The following is a 21,205-nucleotide window of genomic DNA, read 5'->3' on the forward strand; positions in this document are numbered from 1 at the left end:
CACTGGTTATCGACCCTTTTGCCACGGGAAACAAATTCCCTTTATTTACTCTATCAAAACCATTCATGATTTTGAACACCTCTACTAAATCTCTCCTTAACCTTCTCTGCTCTAAGGAGAACGATCCCAGTTTCTTTAGTCTGGCCATGGAACTGAAGTCCCTCATCCCTGGTCCCATTCTAGTAAATCTCCTTTGCATCCTAAAGTATGGTTCCCAGAATTGGACGTAATACTCCAGTTGAGGCCTACCCAATGAATTATAAAGATTTAGCATAACTTCCTTGCTTTTGTACTCTATGCCTTTATTTATAAAGCCAAGGACCCTGTATGTTTTTTTTAACAGCCTTATCAACTTGTCCTGTCACCTTCAAATATTTTTGTACATAAATCCCCAGGTCTATTGATTCCTGCAACTCCTTTAAAATTGTACTAAGTTTATTTTGCCTCTCTTTATTCTCCTTCCAAAATGAACACTTCTTTGCATTAACTTCCATCTGCCCATTTCACCTATCTGTCTGTGTCCGCTTGAGGTCTGCTACTATTCTCCTCATTGTTTACTACATTTTTTAGATGTGTGAATAAGTCTGCAGCAGTAAATCAGTGGCCTTGCTAATTGTTGAAGTTTGTTTAGTTATGTAGTTAATGTTGTCTTAACTTTTTCTTAAAGCTCAGCTTGAAGAATAAGATGGTAATGAAAAAAGTGCATATTGCAGGTGATAAGAACTGTGTATATTTAGTGGCTTCTGTGAATTGGTATCACTGGGGCTTGGGAATGGAAGTCTCAAGACCACTGGGGTGTGTGAAAGGATAACAGGAAAAGAAAAAAGAAAGACTTGCATTTATATAGCACCTTTCACGAACACCGATGTCCCAAAGCGCTTTACAGCCAATGAAGTACTGTTTGGAGTGTAGTCACTGGAGTGTTGTAATGTAGGAAACGCAGCAGCCAATTTGCGCACAGCAAGCGCCCACAAACAGCGATGTGATAATGACCAGGTAATCTGTTTTAGTGATGGTGATTGAAGGATAAATATTGGTCAGGAGAGGATTTGTTGGATATGGCGGCACTGTGAGAGTAGTGAGGTGTACGATGAAGCGACACAAAAGTCTGGTAAGGATAGGAGAGGTCTGTCAGAGTATTGTAAGATTAGGATTAGGGATAGAATAAGTATCAATAGATGCAAAATCATTTTGAGGATTGCTGTGTTTGACAGTGGTGGTAGGAGGCCTGGGATGTGACAGTACTGAGATGCTGATGTGGGGGAGTATAGGGAAAAAGAATTGCTAAATGTGGGAGTATTGGGAAGGCAGTCTGATGTAACTTGATATAACTATTGTAATGTTCTTTCCTACATTACAAGGTAACTATATTTAGCTGTAGAGGGTCGGAGAGGAACTTAGCAGGTTTTTTCCCTCGGCTTGGGTTTTTGTCGGGATTTTCACTCTCCCAGGAGATTACATGGCTTTGAGAAGCTGGAGAATGGCTTTATTGTGACGCACTAGGTTTCGCAACTATATGGAACAGCCTAGGTGGGCCAGTGGGTAATTTCCTGTCCTTTATTTTTGTATGTCCATATGTACCATGGATGATAAATGTTTGGAATGGTCTCCCAAGTGGGGTAATGGATCCAAAAAACACTGGGGTTATTGTAAAAGTTGGAAGAGTTAATGTACTGGAGGGATGAGCTTTGATGGGCTGAATGGTCTTTTCTCATCCCTAGCGTTTTCTTATCTTTGTATCGTATGGTTTTCAAACAGGAATAATCTGTTTATTTCCTTTTAAGTATCACAGTACCAATATAATAAGATTTAAAGAGCTTGCACAAGCTAGGGTTATAAACAAAAATCTCTGACCAAATATTACCAGCCTACCATTTCAATAATTATCCAAATATTCGTTACCATAAAGTTTCAAACATCAAATAGTTATAAATAAAAATGAAACTGTAGTATAAAACACAGATGAACAATACTCTGTTCAAACATACCACAAGCTATAGTACAAACCACCACGAATGCACCTGCACAGCATCTCATATTAATAATCCAATAGCAAACTCAACAACAGTTTGCATTTATATAGCGCCTTTGATGTAGTAAAATGTCCCATGGTACTTCAGAGGAGTAAAATCAAACAAAATTTGACACTGAGCTAAAGGAGGAGATATTAGTACAACTAACCTAAAGCTTGGTCAAAGATGTAGGAGATCGTGGGGCCGAGTCAGCTGAAGGCACAGCCACCAATAATGGAGACGAAGGAAGTAGGGGATGGACAAGAGGCCAGAGTTGGAGGAATGCTAAATTCTCGGAGAGTTGTGGGGCTGGAGGAGTTTATAGAGAAAGGGAAGGCCAGACCATGGAGGGATTTGAACACAAGGATGATAATTTTAAAATGGACGCGTTCAGGGACCGGGAACCCAGGTCAATGAGCAAAGGGATGATTGGTGAATAGGACTTGGTGCAAGTTAGGATATGGTTCAGAGTTTCTTAATTATATAGAGGGAAAGATGGGAAGCACGCCAAGAGAGCATTGGAATAGTTGAGTCTGGAGGTAACCAAAGCATGGATAGGGGGTTTTAGCAGCAGGAGCGGAGATGGCTGAGGCAGGGGCGGTGATGGGTGATATTGCAGAGGTGGAAGTAGTAAGTATTAGTGATGGAATGGAAAAGTGGACAGAGGCTCATCTCAGGGTCAAGTACAACACCAAGTTTTCAAACGATCTGGTTCAGCCTCCGACAGTGACCAAGGAGTGGGATGGAGTGGTGACTAGGGAATGGAGTTTGTGGCACGGACCGAAGACAATGGCTTTGATATTCCCAATGTTTCATTGGAGGAAATTTCAGCTCATCCAGGAGTGTATGTGGGGCAAGCAGTCTGATAACACAGAGGCAGTGGAGGGATCAAGAGAGCTGGTGGAGAAGCAGAGCTGGGTATCATCAGTGTACATGTGGAACCTGACATGTTTTTGGATGGTTTCGCTGAGAGGCAGCATGTAGATGAAAAAAAGGAGAGGGGCAAGGATAGATGCGTGGGGGACTCCATTGGTAATGGTGCAGGGCAGGATTGCAGGAGATTCTCTTGCTATGACTGGATAAGCAAGTGTGGAAAGCAGGCAAGGGTAGCTCCACTTAGCTGGACAATGTATGAAAGACATTGCAGATTTGGAAGGCAATGATACTTTCAAGGATTTTGGAGAGGAAAGGAAGATGAGAGATGAGGCAATAGTTTGCAAGGACAGAGAGTTTAGGGGTGGGTCTTTTGCGGAGTGGGGGGGGGGGGGTGGGGTGATGATGGCAGATTTTAATGGAAGGGGGACAGTACCTGAGGAGAGGTTACAACAACAACTTGCATTTATATAGCATCTTTAACATAGTAAAATATCCAAAGGCTCTTCACAGGAGCATTATCAGACAAAATTTGAAACCAAGCTGCATAAGGAGATATTGGGACAGGTGACCAAAAGCTTCGTCAAAGAGATAGGTTTTAAGAAGCAACTTAAAGGAGGTTAGAGAGATGGGAAACAGGTTTAGGGAGGGAATTCCAGAGCTTAGGACGTAGGCAGCTGAAAGCATGGCCACCAATGGTGGAGCGAAGGAAATCGTCGATATAAAATTCTGACGGGACTGGACAGGTTAGATGCTAGAAGAATGTTCCCGATGTTGGGAAAGTGTAGAACCAGGGGTCACAGCCTAAGGATAAGGGGTAAGCCATTTAGGACCGAGATGAGGAGAAACTTCTTCACTCAGAGAATTGCGAACCTGTGGAATTCTCTACCGCAGAGAGTTGTTGATGCCAGTTCGTTAGATATATTCAAGAGGGAGTTAGATGTGGCCCTGACGGCTAAAGGGATCAAGGGGTATGTAGAGAAAGCAGGAAAGGGGTACTGAGGTGAATGATCAGCCATGATCTTATTGAATGGTGGTGTAGGCTCAAAGGGCCGAATGGCCTACTCCTGCACCTATTTTCTATGTTTCTATGTTTTTATGATGAACAAGAGGCCAGAATTGGAGGGATGCATAGATCTAGGTAGGTTGTAGGGCTGGAGGAGGTTACAGAGATAGGGAGGGGTGAGACCGTGGAGAGATTTGAAAACAATGATGCAAATTTTTTTATCGAGATATTGCCGAACCGGGAACGAATGTAGGTCAGCAAGCACAGGGGTGTGCGTGCTCGGATACTGTGACCATGACAATGAAAACCTTTGCTGTATGTACTGGATACTATAATATGATGTGCCCCAATGTGCATTCCTGCTGGCTTCTGGGAGGCCATTTGATAACATTCTAGTGAGATCAGCCAAATGTAAATATGAGAACATAAGAACATAAGAAATAGGAGCAGGAGTGGGCCATCCGGCCCCTCGAACTTGCTCTGCCATTCAATAAGATTATGGCTGATCTAATCCTGGGCTCAGCTCCACTTCCCTGCCTGCTCCCCATAACTCTTCATGGAAACATAAAAAATAGGTGCAGGAGTAGGCTTTCTCTCCATACCCCTTGATCCCCTTAGCCGTAAGGGCCATATCTAACTCCCTCTTGAATATATCCAATTAACTGGCATCAACAACTCCCTGCGGCAGGGAATTCCACAGGTTAACAACTCTCTGAGTGAAGAAGTTTCTCCTCATCTCAGTCCTAAATGGCCTACCCGTTATCCTAAGACTGTGTCCCCTGGTTCTGGACTTCCCCAACATCGGAAACATTCTACCCGCATCTAACCTGTCCCGTCCCGTCCCGTCAGAATCTTATATGTTTCTATGAGATCCCCTCTCATCCTTCTAAACTCCAATGTATAAAGGCCCAGTTGATCCAGTCTCTCCTTATATGTCCGTCCTGCCATCCCGGGTATTAATCTGGTGAACCTTTGCTGCACTCCCTCAATAGCAAGAACGTCTTTCCTCAGATTAGGAGACCAAAACTGAACACAATATTCGAGGTGAGGCCTCACCAAGGCCCTGTACAACTGCAGTAAGACCTCCCTGCTCCTATATTCAAATCCCCTAGCTATGAAGGCCAACATACCATTTGCCTTCTTTACCGCCTGCTGTACTGTATGCCAACTTTCAATGACTGATATACCATGACACCCAGGTCTCATTGCACCTCCCCTTTTCCTAATCTGCTGCCATTCAGATAATATTCTGTCTTCGTGTTTTTGCCCCCAAAGTGAATAACCTCACATTTATCCACATTATACTGCATCTGCCATGCATTTGCCCATTCACCTAACCTGTCCAAGTCACCCTGCAGCCTCCTAGCGTTCCTCTCACAGCTCACACCGCCACCCAGTTTAGTGTCATCTGCAAACTTGGAGATATTACACTCAATTCCTTCGTCTAAATCATTGATGTATATTGTAAAAAGCTGTGGTCCCAGCACTGAGCCCTGCAGCACTCCACTAGTCACTGCCTGCCATTTTGAAAAGGACCTGTTTATCCCGACTCTCTGCTTCCTGTCTGCCAACCACGTCAGTATATTACCCCCAATACCATGTGCTTTGATTTTGCACATCAATCTCTTGTGTGGGACCTTGTCAAAAGCCTTTTGACAGTCCAAATACACCACATCCATTGGTTCTCCCTTATCCACTCTACTAGTTACATCCTCAGAAAATTCCAGAAGATTTGTCAAGCATGATTTCCCTTTCATAAATCCATGCTGACTTGGACCGATCCTGTCACTACTTTCCAAATGCGCTGCTATTTCATCCTTAATAATTTATTCCAACATTTTCCCCACTATTGATGTCAGGCTAACTGGTCTATAATTACCCGCTTTCTCTCTCCCTCCCTTTTTAAAAAGTGGGGTTACATAGCTACCCTCCAGTCCATAGGAACTGATCCAGAGTCGATAGACTGTTGGAAAATGATCACCAATGCATCCACTATTTTTAGGGCCATTTCCTTAAGTACTCTGGGATGCAGACTATCAGGCCTTAGGGATTTATTGGCCTTCAATCCCATCAATTTCCCTAACACAATTTCCCACCTAATAAGGATATCCTTCAGTTCCTCCTTCTCACTAGACACTCGGTCCCCTAGTACTTCCAGAAGGTTATTTGTATCTTCCTTCGTGAAGACAGAACCAAAGTATTTGTTCAATTGGTCTGCCACTCCCTCATCACTCAAAAATTTGTCTATCTCCGCCTTAAATATATTCAATGATCCAGTCTCCACGGCTCTCTGGGGCAGAGAATTCCACAGATTTACAATCCTCTGAGAGAAGAAATTCCTCCTCATCTCAGTTCTAAATATGCGACCCCTTATTCTGAAGCTATGCCCCCTGGTTCCAGATTTCCTCATGATGGGAAACATCCTCTCTGCATCTACCTTGTCAAGCCCCCTCAGTATCTTATATGTTTCAATAAGATCACCTCTCATTCTTCTAAACACCAATGAGTACAGGTCCAACCTGCTCAACCTTTCTTCAAAAGTCAATCCCTTCATCTCAGGAATCAACCTAGTGAGCCTTCTCTGAACGGCCTCCAATGCAAGTATATCCCTCCTAAAATATGGAGACCAAAACTGTACGTAGTCCTCTAGGTGTGACCTCACCAATACTCTGTATAACTGTAGCAAGATTTCTCTGCTTTTATATTCCATCACCTTTGAAATAAAGGCCAAAATTCCATTTGCCTACCTGATTACGTGCTATACCTGCACACTAACCTTTTGTGTTTCATGTACAAGTACTCCCAGGTCTCTCTGTACTACAACATTTTGTAATTTCTCTCCATTTAAATAATAATTTGCTTTTTTATTTTTCCTGCCAAAGTGGATAACCTCGCACTTTCCCACATTATACTCCATCAGCCAAATGCTTACCCACTCACTTAGCCTGTCTCTTTCTCTTTGCAGATTTTTTGTGTCCTCCTCACAACTTGCTTTCGAACCCATCTTTGTACCATCAGCAAACTTGGCTAAATTACACTCTGTCCCTTCATCCAAGTCATTAATATGGATTGTAAATAGTTGAGGCCCCAGCACCGATCCCTGTGGCACCCGGGACCGTTTGCCAACCGGAAAATGACCCATTTATCCCGACTCTCTGTTTTCTGTTAGTTAGCCAATCCATTAACATAGCACACCAAGAAATTGATTTATTTTACAGACAATAAGAAACAAATGTTTCCAAACTATTTCATAATGTTGTTCATAACAGAAAATAACAAAATTCTGTTCTATTAAGTTAATTTTACAGTCTAAAAAATCCCTGAAAGTTCCCTCCCTCTGTGACTGTTTTCACTCCAAATTTCTGCAAACTTCCACCTTCTCCATCTAGACAGGAAGCCATAGATGTGACCTCCGATCCTCTCCCAGCTCCATCTGTCAGGATAGTTTAGTTGAGCTGCCAAGCAAATCGGCAAGCACGCTCCTAAATGTGGTTTCCCTGGTAGCTACTTCCAGCTGAGCTCACTTGAATGAATGAGACTATTTCAGTATTGTACATGTTTACATAAATTAACAAACCCTATTGTCTCAATCCGATATGATGTGTGAGAAAGACCATTCTGCCAGTCACACCATCTAGTCCCAGCTGTTGTGTTAAAAATGGTTTCACAAACTGAGGTAGATGTTAACTTTGTGCGATAGTGTAAAACAGCCGATAGTGATTCAGTAGCCCATTTTACATCTCATTGAAATCAATGGAAATAAAACTCGAATGAGATGTAAAACGGGCTGCCGTATCCCCATCGGTCAACGCCAAGGTCCGCCCCAGTGGTGTGTTGAATTTCAGCAACAACTTAACCTAATTTAACTTGGAATTGTTGGATAGTGAAAAATCTCAAAACTGGATTATTGGTAATGCAGATCAAATAGACAGGAGCCGAAGGCAAACATACAGAGAGCTAAATTCGATAGCCCCCCGAAAACGTGCACGGAGATCGCAATGCGTGATTAACCCATACCCGTTCAATGTGCTGCAGGCACCAAGTCAACGTCATGCTGCCTGCTCATTTCAATGATTTCAGCGGCAACCAGCACGGTTAATTCGCTGCACGCATCAGCAGGGGGCCCAAGATCGTTAATTACGAGCACCAGTTAAAGCTAGCCTGCACTGCTTAAAGCTCTGAAAGGGAAGGTCCATTGTGGCTGGAGCAGGTGCTGGAAGTCGGTCAGGAAGTGAATCTGATCTGGGAAACAGTGAAATTAGTACAACAAGGGAGAGAGCGGGCCCCAAGGTTTTTGGACGCTGCACTGGAGGCCTTAGTGGAGGAGCTAAAAAGGAGAGATGTCAGGTATCCAGAGGGGGCCAGTAGGCCCCCCAGACACACAACGAGAAGGCACTTGGAGCAGATAGCTGTGGCGGTCACTGCCAGGCGTCAAGCCCCGAGGACCTGGATGCAGTGCCGCAAGAAGTTCAATGACCTCACACGAGTGGTCAAGGTCAATGAATGTATCTCCAAATGCCATATCCCACAACTGCTCAATGCACCACACCACACTCACCTACCAATAATCTCTATCAATCAGGACTCTTGCCTAACCTCACCCTCACACACTTAGCACTGCTGCAAGCCTCACACATACATCTCACAACATGCATACACTGCCAGCTATTTAACCATGACATCACCCAATCAGATTGCAGGACACTTATTGACACACTTCCCTCTCTCTCACAGGAGAAGGTGGCGCACAGCCGGAGGCAGTAGGGGCTAACTGGTGGGGGGGGGCAGCCATGCCTGCATGTCCTAACCCCCATGGAGGAGACGGCACTGCCCATTATTGGAATGGCTATTACTGAGTCAATGGCCAGTGGCGGGGCTGAAACAATCGAAGATGACGGTATCTTCATATCTAATCCTCCTTGTCACATCCCACTTCCCCCTCATCCACAATCTTCTGATTTACAAGCTGCAGATGATGTAAGCATGCACCTCTCTCTTCCGCCCCCCCCCCCCCCCCCCCCCGCCAGACCTCCTCACCACAAGCTTACCCTTGTGCATTTCTCCTTTCAGATACACACAAACTACAACCTGCCCGCGCAGTGCTGGGAGAGCAAGAAGACAGTGATGACGAAGACACACTGTCAATCAATTTAATACTCTCAGCCACCAGCTCAGATACCGACAGTGCAGTATTTTAGAGGATGGTAGAGGCAGGATCAGAGCAAGGAGCAAGGATAGCGCAGGTGCCAGCTCCCCTGCAGCTCAGACTGCTGTCATCATGGCTGTGGATTAGAGTTCAAAGGGGTTTGCAGGGTGTCACACCAGTCCAGCAATCTGTCCTCTAATGGATTACTAGGATTGCTGAGATGTTGTCCCGGGGGAGTGGCAGTGGCTCCGTGGAGCATGCATCTGCTGTCGTCTCAGGATGAGAGTATTTGTCCTTTCACCACTGCTACTCTGCCAGTGCTCGTGCTGTTGCCTGTCAGCCACCCAGCCCAGACTGCTGCTGCTCATGTCGCATTGATGCAATCTGCAGCCGGGCCTTCTAGGCCCAGAGCTTTGCTCAAGGTTTTCATCCAAGGCCATCTATAGTCTCCCTCACTGAAAGTCAGCAGCCACTGGGGTAGCACTGCATAGGAGCACTAGGATAGGCAAAGGCACACTGAAGACATCATAGGCAGTCCCTCGGAATCGAGGAAGACTTGCTTCCACTCCTTAAGTGAGTTCTTTGATGGCTGAACAGTCCAATATGAGAGCCACAGACTCTGTCACAGGTGGGACAGACAGTCGTTGAGGGAAGGGGTGGGACTGGTTTGCTGCACGTTCTTTCCGCTGCCTGCGCTTGATTTCTGCATGTTCTCGGTGTTGAGACTCGAGGTGCTCAGCGCCCTCCCGGATGCACTTCCTCCACTTAGGGTGGTCTTGGGCCAGGAACTCCCAGGTGTCAGTGGGGATGTTGCACTTTATCAGAGGCTTTGAGGCTGTCCTTGTAGCGTTTCCACTGCCACCTTTGGCTCGTTTGCCTTGAAGGAGCTCCAAGTAGAGCACTTGCTTTGGGAGTCTCGTGTCTGGCATGCGGACTATGTGGCCTGCCCAGCGGAGCTGATCGAGTGTGGTCAGTGCTTCAATGCTGGGGATGTTAGCCTGAATGAGGACGCTGATGTTGGTGCGCCTGTCCTCCTAGGGGATTTGTAGGATCTTGCAGAGACATCGTTCGTGATATTTCTCCAGCAACTTGAGGTGTCTACTGTACATGGTCCATGTCTCTGAGCCATACAGGAGGGCAGGTATTACTACAGTCCTGTAGACCATAAGCTTGGTGGCAGTTTGGAGGGCCTGGTCTTCAAACACTCTTTTCCCAATGCACAAGGGTGATGACTTTATGTTTGTATGCAATACAGCATGATTTGATTTATAAATTTGGTTTGGAATGTTTATTTTGCAGAGGCTTTTATTTTTGCATTGTGGCCCAGTGAACATTGTGATGGTCAGTGACAGAGGGAAGGTGAGGTGTGGGACTGTCGGTGAATGAGAAATTAGCATTGCAGTTGCAGTTACCAGGATCGCACTCAGATCAGTTCTTCACGGGCAGTAAGGGAATGTCAAGATTGTTTCCTGTGTCAGCCAGTCGCTCAGTGGGTAGCACTCTCACCTCTGAATCCGAAGGTTGTAGGTTCAAGTCCCACTCCAGGGACTTGAGCACATAAATCTAAGCTGACACTCGAGTGCAGTACTGAGGGAGTGTTGCACTGTCGGAGGTGCCATATTTTGGATGAGACATTAAATCGAGGCCCCACCTGCCCTCTCAGGTGGACGAAAAAGATCCCATGGCACTATTTCGAAGAAGAGAGGGGCGTTATCCCCGCTGTCCTGGCCAGTATTTATCCCTTAATCAAGATAACAAAAAGAGATGACCTGGTCATTATCATGTTGTTATTTATGGGAGCTTGCTTGTGCGCAAATTGGCTGCTGCATTTCCCACATTACTACAGTGACTACACTCCAAAAATACTTCATTGGCTGTAAAACGCTTTGAGACGTCCGGTGGTCATGAAAGGCATTATATAAAAGCACGTCTTTTTTTCTTTCTCTCTTCCTCTTCTTCCTCCTCCTCTTTCCCCTCCTCCTCAGCTGCTCACCGTGTAGCTGGTGGCAAGGGCTGTGCCCTCATGATGCCGAGGTTGTGCAGCATGCAGCAGACCACCAATCCTGACACCCAACCTGCCGAGTACTGCCGGGCTCCTGCAGAGCGGTCCAGGCAGCGGAAGCATTGTTTCAGCACACCAATGGTCTGCTCTATCACATTTCATGTGGCAGCATGGCTTTCATTGTATGCATGCTGCACACGTGTGTGTGGGTTGCAAACCAGAATCATGAGCAATGTTGTCAGCGGATAGCCCTGGTCGCCCAGTAACCACCCTTTGGTTTGCCGTGGTGGCTTAAATGCAGATGGTGCAGCGGACTGCCGCAGAATGAAGGTACCATGACTGCTGCCAGGATACCGGGCTTTGACCTGCATGATTCACTGCTTATGGTCGCACACCAGATGGACGTTGGGGGCGTGGAACACCTTTCGGTTCTGGTATAAGGCAGAGTTGATATGAAGTGCTTGCAAAGCAATGACACCCTGTACCATGGGGAAGCCTGCAATCCTAGCAAAGCCATGTACTCACTGTATGCTGATTTCTGGCAAGAGAGAATGAAATGTAATCAGCTCTCTGGCAAGAGCGTCTCAGTGACCTCCCTTATGCAACAGTGGATGTGTAGGCATCGGCTCCCCAAGGATTGTTGGACATTATCTGGACATTACGTTTTAATATTTCTCACTGCAGGAAAAAAAAGCTGGAAGCCTTTTGTGGGAGGGGCCCAGGTACTTTTCTATGTTGTACTTGAAATCCACATCTGATGGGCGGAGGTGATCTGGGAAGTTACAATGGCCAGGATAAGGTAACTCATCACAGGTAATGGGCATGATGGGTACATTGTTAAGCAATGTGAACTCGTCAGAGTTAGATCAGATATGAACTGATCAGTGATCAAGCCATTACCTGGATGAGATAACCCCGAGAGGCGGGAAACCAGAACAATAGAAAGTCATTAAGCCCCAGACCGGTTGAAAGCGAAACCCCATCAACCAGCCATCAATGGAACACATAGGAAGCCTCGAAACAACTTTATTCAGCCTGAAAAGGCAAACAGTCGGGATTTCAAAGGGGACCGTGTGGCCACATCGCTCTCTCTTGCTCTCGCTTGCTTCACCTCTACAAGAACCGAGCACCCCATCTGGGATGGAGAGAAGAAACCAGTATGGAACCAGAAGAGACACATTTTCACCAGGAGAAGCAGCGAGTAAGCCAACGAATCAGTGAGCATCATCCCTGCCCACGGATCTTTAAGATCACAGCCACTGTGTGAGGAGGTGTCGTGTGTTCTTCCAACCAAGCCTTGGAAGGGTTTTAGTGGGGTGGTCTTGCTGCAAGGACCATAGGGGTACGCCCAGCCAGTCGATACAGATTCAGGGGTATACTGTGGATCCGAGCAGAGGGTTTAGATGTGGGGTACTTCATGTTAGGGGCGGTTTAGACACACCAGGGTATTGTGTCATACTATAACGTCACTGTGTTTACTTGTAGTTTTGCTGTGTTGAGGTAGCTTTAATAAAGCATTGTCGGTTGAGACCGAGGTATTTGTCCGTGACTCATTCATCTGTTCAGAACAGTAATCATTCCCAGGTCCAGAACTATTGTAACGTGGAGGTGCATCGAAAACACCTAAGGGAAACCACTTACAGATGGCAAACTCTGACATGTTGCAAATATCACCTGCTCCAGCCTGGAAGGAGCCCGATGCATAAAAGTTCATGGTCACAGTCAATCTCACAGCAACTGGTAATGCCATCCCTGCTCTGCTCTGAGATTGCACTTGTGGCTGCAGCAGGTGGCAGATTTCAGTGAGGACGTCCTCACTGAAGCGCCGACATTTCGCACATTGTTTCTTGCTGAGGTTCAGGTAGGATAATTGCTCCTTACTACTCTTGGCGGATATGGCCTCCGACTGAGAGCCCATCTCCCCCTCCTCCCCGTTCTTCCAGCAGCCTATCCTGCTCTGCATGGCCTCTATTCATTCTCCAAATCATGCTGTGTTCCAAGGGGAATGCCAACAAGTGCAGCCATGTCTGGCAGCAAGTTTTTTGTGTAGAAGCCTTAAAGCCAGGAAAAAGTCCTTCAGCACCTGCCACACCACTCCCTGTAGGCCCTGTGGAATCCAAGGAATCCAAGTGTTCTCATGGTGTCAGTGATTACTATTTTGGTATTGTTTTCCTAATTTTCTCTACTCCACTCGCTGAATGTTCTAAACTAGAGCATGATTTCATGGGCTCTGGTTACTCTTGTTTCAGTGGTCTGTCTTGATGTGTGATACCAGGCTATTGAACTGTGGAAAGCATTACAGCCGAGCAAGATTCAGTCATCAACCAATGTCCACACATCCACATTTGAAGCGGGGCTAGAATAAGACAATCAGACTTCTTTCTCCTCCTCCGCCCCACCTGTCCAAGATGCTAAGTTTAATCATTGCACCTTTCGGCTACTTGGCTGAGATCAACTAATTCAACATAGATCAAGAAAGAAGAAAGATTTGCATTTATATAGTGCTTTTCATGACCACCGGACATCTCAAAGTGCTTTATAGCCAATTAAGTATTTTTGGAGTGTTGTAATGTGGGAAATGCGGCAGCTAATTTGCGCATAGCAAGCTCCCACAAACAGCAATGTAATAATGACTAGATAATCTGTTTTTTTGTTATGTTGATTGAGCGATAAATATTGGCCAGGACACGGAGGATAACTCCCCTGCTCTTCTTCGAAATAGTGCCATGGGATCTTTTACATTCATCTGAGAGGGAAGACGGGGCCTCGGATTTAAATTCTCACCTCTGACAGTGCAGCACTCCCTCAGCACTGCACTGGAATGTAAGCCTAGATTTATGTGCTCAAGTTCCTGGAGTGAGCCTTGAACCCCTAACCTTCTGACTCCGAGATGAGAGTGCTACCCACTGAGCCACAGCTAACATGATCAAGAATCACTACACTGGAATGCATTGCCTGAAAGGGTGGTGAAGCAGATTCAACAGTAACGTTCAAAAAGGAACTGGATAAATACTTGAAAAGGAAAATTTTGCAAGGCTCTGTTGAAAGAGCGGGGGAATGGAACTAATTAGATAGGTCTTTCACAGCACAGGCATGATGTGCCAAATGGCGTACTTCTGTGCTGTATAATTCTATGACTCAAACCTGGACTGTATAGCTCAGTAAAGCAGCAGACAGTCTTTCTATCTGTGAGGCCATTGTGGGAGGACTGAAAAAGTATGCAGTGTGTATACAAAGTCCAGTCCTCAATTACGATGTGAGCTTACAAAATATAATTAATGAACTCAAGGCTAATATAATCATACAATGCACTTAAAGTAGGATTGATGTATTTTATTAGGCTTCAAAACTTTGGTTTTTGAATCACATATCTTGTTGATAGAAATTGTTAAATATCTGATTATAACTGCTCCAGAGGACCAATAAATTTTAAATGCTGATAAATGGCATTATGAATGGATGTGCTACATCATGTTTATTCCCCGCTCCTGCCCTGCGTCCAGCTACTGGATTCGGTTGGGAATCAGAGGAAATTTATGGAAATGAGGTTCAGCCTTTAGGATCAGCCTGGCCTCCACATTGCCGCCCACTTTGGAGCTTACGCACTCCATATCCATTCCCCCTTTAAAATCAAGGCCACAGTAATGATTGCAATTTCCAAATCCAAACTGTAATTCCTCTTCACATTATTTAGCTTTACAATAGAAAGACTTGCATTTATATAGCACCTTTCACAACTTGGTATGTCCCAAAGCACTTTAAAACCAATTATGTATTTTTGAAGTGTAGTCACTGTTATAATGTTGGAAATGGGGCAGCCAATTTGTGCACAGCAAGCTCCAACAAACAGCAATGTGATAATGACCAGATAATCTGTTTGTGTGATGTTGATTGTGGGATAAATATTAGCCAGGACACCGGGGATAACTCCCCTGAGCTTCTTCAAAATAGTGCCACTGGATCTTTTACTCCTGAGGGAGCAGACAGGGACTCAGTTTAATGTCGCATCCAAAAGATGGCACCTCCAACAGTGTAGCAGTCCCTCAGTACTGCACTGGTGTGTTAGCTGAGATTTTTTGTGCTCAAGTCTCTGGAGTGGAACTTGAACCCACAACCTTCATGATGCAGAGACAAGGATACTAGCCACTGAGCCACAGCTGATGCTGCGAAATGAACATGGAGAAGTCAGTGCTGAAATATTGATGCTGAGTAAAGTTAACATCCAGGAACAATTAAAATTCCTACCGAGAAGTACAAGGCTGTTTGTCAAGACAGACCCTGTTATCTAAGAAAAACTTGTCATGAGGAAGTTAGCATAATAGATCATTCCTACCAGTATTTCCAAAATTCTCACGACTCGCAACAATCTTCAACGTCTTCTCGGCAGCAAAATTGGAATTGGACTCCCGTCAAACAGTTAGTATCTGATTAATAATCATAACATTTTATTCCTCTCACCATGGAGAACCGACTTTCTGGAACTAAATGCATCAAAATGATGTAAAGGAACACTCCTGGAGGCAGAATAGGCAAGAGTAGATAGTCACCTGACAGGAAGCTAAACCTGAGCAGGTTACAGTCAATAACAGTGTCCAGAACAATTCATAAACTCATCAATTGGGATCTAAAGAATCTTACTCAGATATTGACACATAAGCATGCAGTAGATAAAACCAATGAAGAAATGGGATCAAGCTCACAGTCAATGCCATGTAAAGCCAATTCCAAAAGGATAACCAGAAAGCAACCTGACATCAGCAATAAATGATGGCAGAATCCTTTGGCAATTGTCCAAGGCTCAAATTCTTAGATCTTTATAACAGAACAGGAAGGAAAATAAGTCTGGATCTAACTGTATTTCATTTCAGCATCAAAAGATGATTATTTTTGTCAAGATATCCATAGCATAGGTACATTATATACATTAACAAAATCAAAAGATCTTGTATGCTCATCCATTCAGTCAATCAGTGTTAATCATGCAGAGAAACCTTGATGCACACTATGGGCCCAAAATTGGCCAGGAGTTGCTCTGTTTTTTTGGAGCAACTTGATTTTTCTGGAGTATCTTAAAAATCCCCATTTTGCACATTCAATTTGTGCCAGTGTAAGTGAGTTAGTTAGGATTTTTTTTAGTTTAGTTTTGTTTTTTTCAAAAGGGGGCGTTACCAGCCATCTATGCCTGTTTTAGCCATTTAAGTCACTTTGGACAGCTAATAGTTGCTCCAATCCACCTTAGGCCAGCATATGTGGCCACTTGTGGCCGTACAGAAAACCCTTGCGGAGAGTTAAGAAATCAGCGCAGGTAGCCAAAGACTGTGGGGTCGAGGGGTGGGGGGGAGGAGGGAAGCAGAGAGGACCTGCTGCACAGAAGGGCGGGAAAAAGAGTGGGAGAGCTATAGTGATAAGGGATCTATTGTAAGGGGAATAGATAGGAGTTTCTGCGACCGCAACCGAGACTCCAGGATGGTATGTTGCCTCCCTGGTGCAAGGGTCAAGGATGTCTCGGAGCGGCTGCAGAGCATTCTGGAGAGGGAGGGTGAACAGCCAGTTGTCGTGGTACATGTAGGTACCAACGATATAGGTAAGAATTGGGAAGAGGTCCTACAAGCTGAATTTAGGGAGCTAGGAGTGAAATTAAAAAGTAGGACCTCAAAGGTAGTAATCTCTGGATTGCTACCAGTGCCACGTGCTAATCAGAGTAGAGGGAGCAGGATAGCTAGAATAAATATGTGGTTTGAGCAGTGGTGCAAGAGGGAGGGATTCAAATTCCTGGGACACTGGAACCAGTTCTGGGGGAAGTGGGACCAGTACAAAAGGGACGGTCTGCACTTGGGCAGGATTGGAACTGATGTCCAAGGGGTAACATTTGCTAATGCAGTTTAGGAGTGTTTAAATTAATATAGCAGGGGGTTGGGAACCTATGCAGCGAGACAGGGTGAAGTAATATGGAATCAGAAACAGATGGTAGAAAGGTAAAAAGCAATAGTGGAAGGCCGAGTAAACAAAGGCAAGAAACAAAAAGGGCCACATTACATCATAATTCTAAAAGGACAAAGGGTGTTAAAAAAACAAGCCTGAAGGCTTTATGTCTTAATGCAAGGAGTATCCGTAATAAAGTGGATGAATTAACTGTGCAAATAGATGTTAACAGATATGATGTGACTGGGATTACAGAGTCGTGGCTCCTGGATGATCAGGGCTGGGAACTCAACATCCAAGGGTATTCAACATTCAGGAAGGATAGAATAAAAGGAAAAGGAAGTGGGGTAGCATTGCTGGTTAAAGAGGAGATTATTGCAATAGTTAGGAAGGACATTAGCTTGGATGATGTGGAATCTATATGGGTAGAGCTGCAGAACACCAAAGGGCAAAAAATGTTAGTGGGAGTTGTGTACAGACCTCCAAACAGTAGTAGTGATGTTGGGGAGGGCATCAAACAGGAAATTAGGGGTGCATGCAATAAAGGTTCAGCAGTTATCATGGGTGACTTTAATATGCATATAGATTGGGCAAACCAAACTGGAAGCAATACGGTGGAGGAGGATTTCCTGGAGTGCATAAGGGATGGTTTTCTAGACCAACATGTCGAGGAACCAACTAGGGGGGAGGCCATCTTACACTGGGTGTTGTGCACTGAGAGAGGATTAATTAGCAATCTTGTTGTGCGAGGCCCCTTGGGGAAGAGTGGCCATAATATGGTGGAATTCTGCATTAGGATGGACAATGAAACAGTTAATTCAGAGACCATGGTCCAGAACTTAAAGAAGGATAACTTTGAAGGTATGAGGTGTGAATTGGCTAGGATAGATTGGCGAATGATACTTAAGGGGTTGACAGTGGATGGGCAATGGCAGACATTTAGAGACCGCATGGATGAACTACAACAATTGTACATTCCTGTCTGGCGTAAAAATAAAAAAGGGAAGGTGGCTCAACCGTGGCTATCAAGGGAAATCAGGGTTAGTATTAAAGCCAAGGAAGTGGCATACAAATTGGCCAGAAATAGCAGCAAACCCGGGGACTGGGAGAAATTTAGAACTCAGCAGAGGAGGACAAAGGGTTTGATTAGGGCAGGAAAATAGAGTACAAGAGGAAGCTTGCAGGAAACATTAAAATGGACTGCAAAAGCTTCGATAGATATGTAAAGAGAAAAATGTTAGTAAAGACAAACGTAGGTCCTCTGCAGTCAGAATCAGGGGAAGTCATAACGGGGAACAAAGAAATGGCAGACCAATTGAACAAGTACTTTGGTTTGGTATTCAAGAAGGAGGCCACAAACAACCTTCCGAATATAAAAGGGGTCAGAGGAACTGAGGGAAATCCTTATTAGTCGGGAAATTGTATTGGGGAAATTGATGGGATTGAAGGCCGATAAATCCCCATGGCCTGATGGTCTGCATCCCAGAGTACTTAAGGAGGTGGCCTTGGAAACAGCGGATGCATTGACAGTCATTTTCCAACATTCCATAGACTCTGGATCAGTTCTTATGGAGTGGATGGTAGCCAATGTAACCTCACTTTTTAAAAAAGGAGGGAGAGAGATAACAGGGAATTATAGACCGGTCAGCCTGACATCGGTAGTGGGTAAAATGATGGAATCAATTATTAAGGATGTCATAGCAGTGCATTTGGAAAGAGGTGACATGATAGGTCCAAGTCAGCATGGATTTGTGAAAGGGAAATCATGCTTGACAAATCTTCTGGAATTTTTTGAGGATGTTTCCAGTCGAGTGGACAAGGGAGAAGAACCAGTTGATGTGGTATATTTGGACTTTCAGAAGGCTTTCAACAAGGTCCCACACAAGAGATTAATGTGCAAAGTTAAAGCACATGGGATTGGGGGTAGTGTGCTGACGTGGATTGAGAACTGGTTGGCAGACAGGAAGCAAAGAGTAGGAGTAAATGGGTACTTTTCAGAATGGCAGGCAGTGACTAGTGGGGTACCGCAAGGTTCTGTGCTGGGGCCTCAGCTGTTTACATTGTACATTAATGATTTAGACGAGGGGATTAAATGTAGTATCTCCAAATTTGCGGATGACACTAAGTTGGGTGGCAGTGTGAGCTGCAAGGAGGATGCTATGAGGCTGCAGAGTGACTTAGATAGGTTAGGTGAGTGGGCAAATGCATGGCAGATGAAGTATAATGTGGATAAATTTGAGGTTATCCACTTTGGTGGTAAAAACAGAGAGACAGACTATTATCTGAATATATTCAAAAAGGAGTTAGATGAAGTCCTTACTACTAGGGGAATCAAGGGGTATGGTGAGAAAGCAGGAATGGGGTACTGAAGTTGCATGTTCAGCCATGAACTCATTGAATGGCGGTGCAGGCTAGAAGGGCCGAATGGCCTACTCCTGCACCTATTTTCTATGTTTCTATGTTTCTATGTGACAGATTAGGAAAAGGGGAGGTGCAACGAGACCTGGGTGTCATGGTACATCAGTCATTGAAGGTTGGCATGCAGGTACAGCAGGTGGTTAAGAAAGCAAATGGCATGTTGGCCTTCATAGCGAGGGGATTTGAGTACAGGGGCAGGGAGGTGTTGGTACAGTTGTACAGGGCCTTGGTGAGGCCACACCTGGAGTATTGTGTACAGTTTTGGTCTCCTAACTTGAGGAAGGACATTCTTGCTGTTGAGGGAGTGCAGCGAAGGTTCACCAGACTGATTCTCGGGATGACGGGACTGACATATCAAGAAAGATTGGATCAATTGGGCTTGTATTCACTGGAGTTAAGAAGAATGAGAGGGGATCTCATAGAAACGTTTAAAATTCTGACGGGTTTAGACAGGTTAGATGCAGGAAGAATGTTCCCGATGTTGGGGGAGTCCAGAATCAGGAGTCACAGTCTAAGGATAAGGGGTAAGTCATTTAGGACCGAGATGAGGAGAAACTTCTTCACCCAGAGAGTGGTGAACCTGTGGAATTCTCTACCACAGAAAGTTGTTGAGGCCAATTCACTAAATATATTCAAAAAGGAGTTAGATGAAGTCCTTACTACTAGGGGGATTAAGGGGTATGGCGAGAAAGCAGGAATGGGGTACTGAAGTTGCATGTTCAGCCATGAACTCATTGAATGGCGGTGCAGGCTCGAAGGGCCAAATGGCCTACTCCTGCACCTATTTTCTATGTTTCTATGTTTCTATGACCTTGCAAAACATTAAGCACCTTCACAACAACATTCAAGAAGCATAAAAGCCATCAATAATAAATTGAAGTCAGCAGGCCGGCTGGTGCGAGAGGCCACTCGGCCGGGGATAGGTGCAGGCAGGACGACTGGGTGGGAGAGCACAGGAAACTGACTCTCTCTCTGACTTGCTCTTTCTGACTCTCTCTCTGTTCCAGCAATCTGACTCTCTCTATTCCAGCAATCTGACTCTCTCTATTCCAGCGATCTGACTCTCTGTGACTATTCGAGCAGCCAGCCCAGCGCATGTCATGAGCCCACTCGCCGGGGATAGGGGCGGGATGCATCGGGTCCCACGCTGCAGCACGGCTGGGGGCAGGAGCTGCTGCGCATGCACGAAACCTCCAGTGCGCATGCGTTGAGCTGCCAGCTCTGTTTTTCGCGCAGGGCCCTAGCTCCACCCCCAAATGGACAGACCATGCCACACCAAGCCATGGGAGAGGCCACAGAGTGGCCAGAATCCAGAGAGATTTTTTTGCCGCTGTTTTCACCCGAGGAAGTCGGCGCATCTCCGGTGAGTGTGCCGAAAATAACGGTGGGCCAAATTTGGGCCCTTAGCGTGTCAAAATCTTAACAATAACAACTTGTATTTATATAGCATCTTTAACGTAGTGAAATGTCTCAAGGATTTTCACAGGAGTATTATGAGATGAAACATTTGACACTGAGCCACATAAGGAGAAATTAGGGCAGGTGACCAAAAGCTTGGTCATAGAGGTAGGTTTAAAGGAGCATCTTGAAGGAATAAAGAGAGGTAGAGAGGCAGTGAGGTTTAGGGAATTCCAGAGCTTAGGGCCTAGGTAACAGAAGGCATGGCCACCAATGGTTGAGCAATTATAATCAGGGATGCTCAAGAGGGCAGAATTAGAGGAGCGCAGGCAAGTCAGGGGGGTGTGGGGCTGTAGGAGATTGCAGAGATAGGGAGGGGCAAGGCCATAGAGGGATTTGAAAACAAGGGTGTGAATTTTAAAATCGAG

The sequence above is a fragment of the Pristiophorus japonicus genome, chromosome 4, assembly GCF_044704955.1.
Source record: "Pristiophorus japonicus isolate sPriJap1 chromosome 4, sPriJap1.hap1, whole genome shotgun sequence".
Classification (NCBI taxonomy): Eukaryota; Metazoa; Chordata; class Chondrichthyes; family Pristiophoridae; genus Pristiophorus; species Pristiophorus japonicus.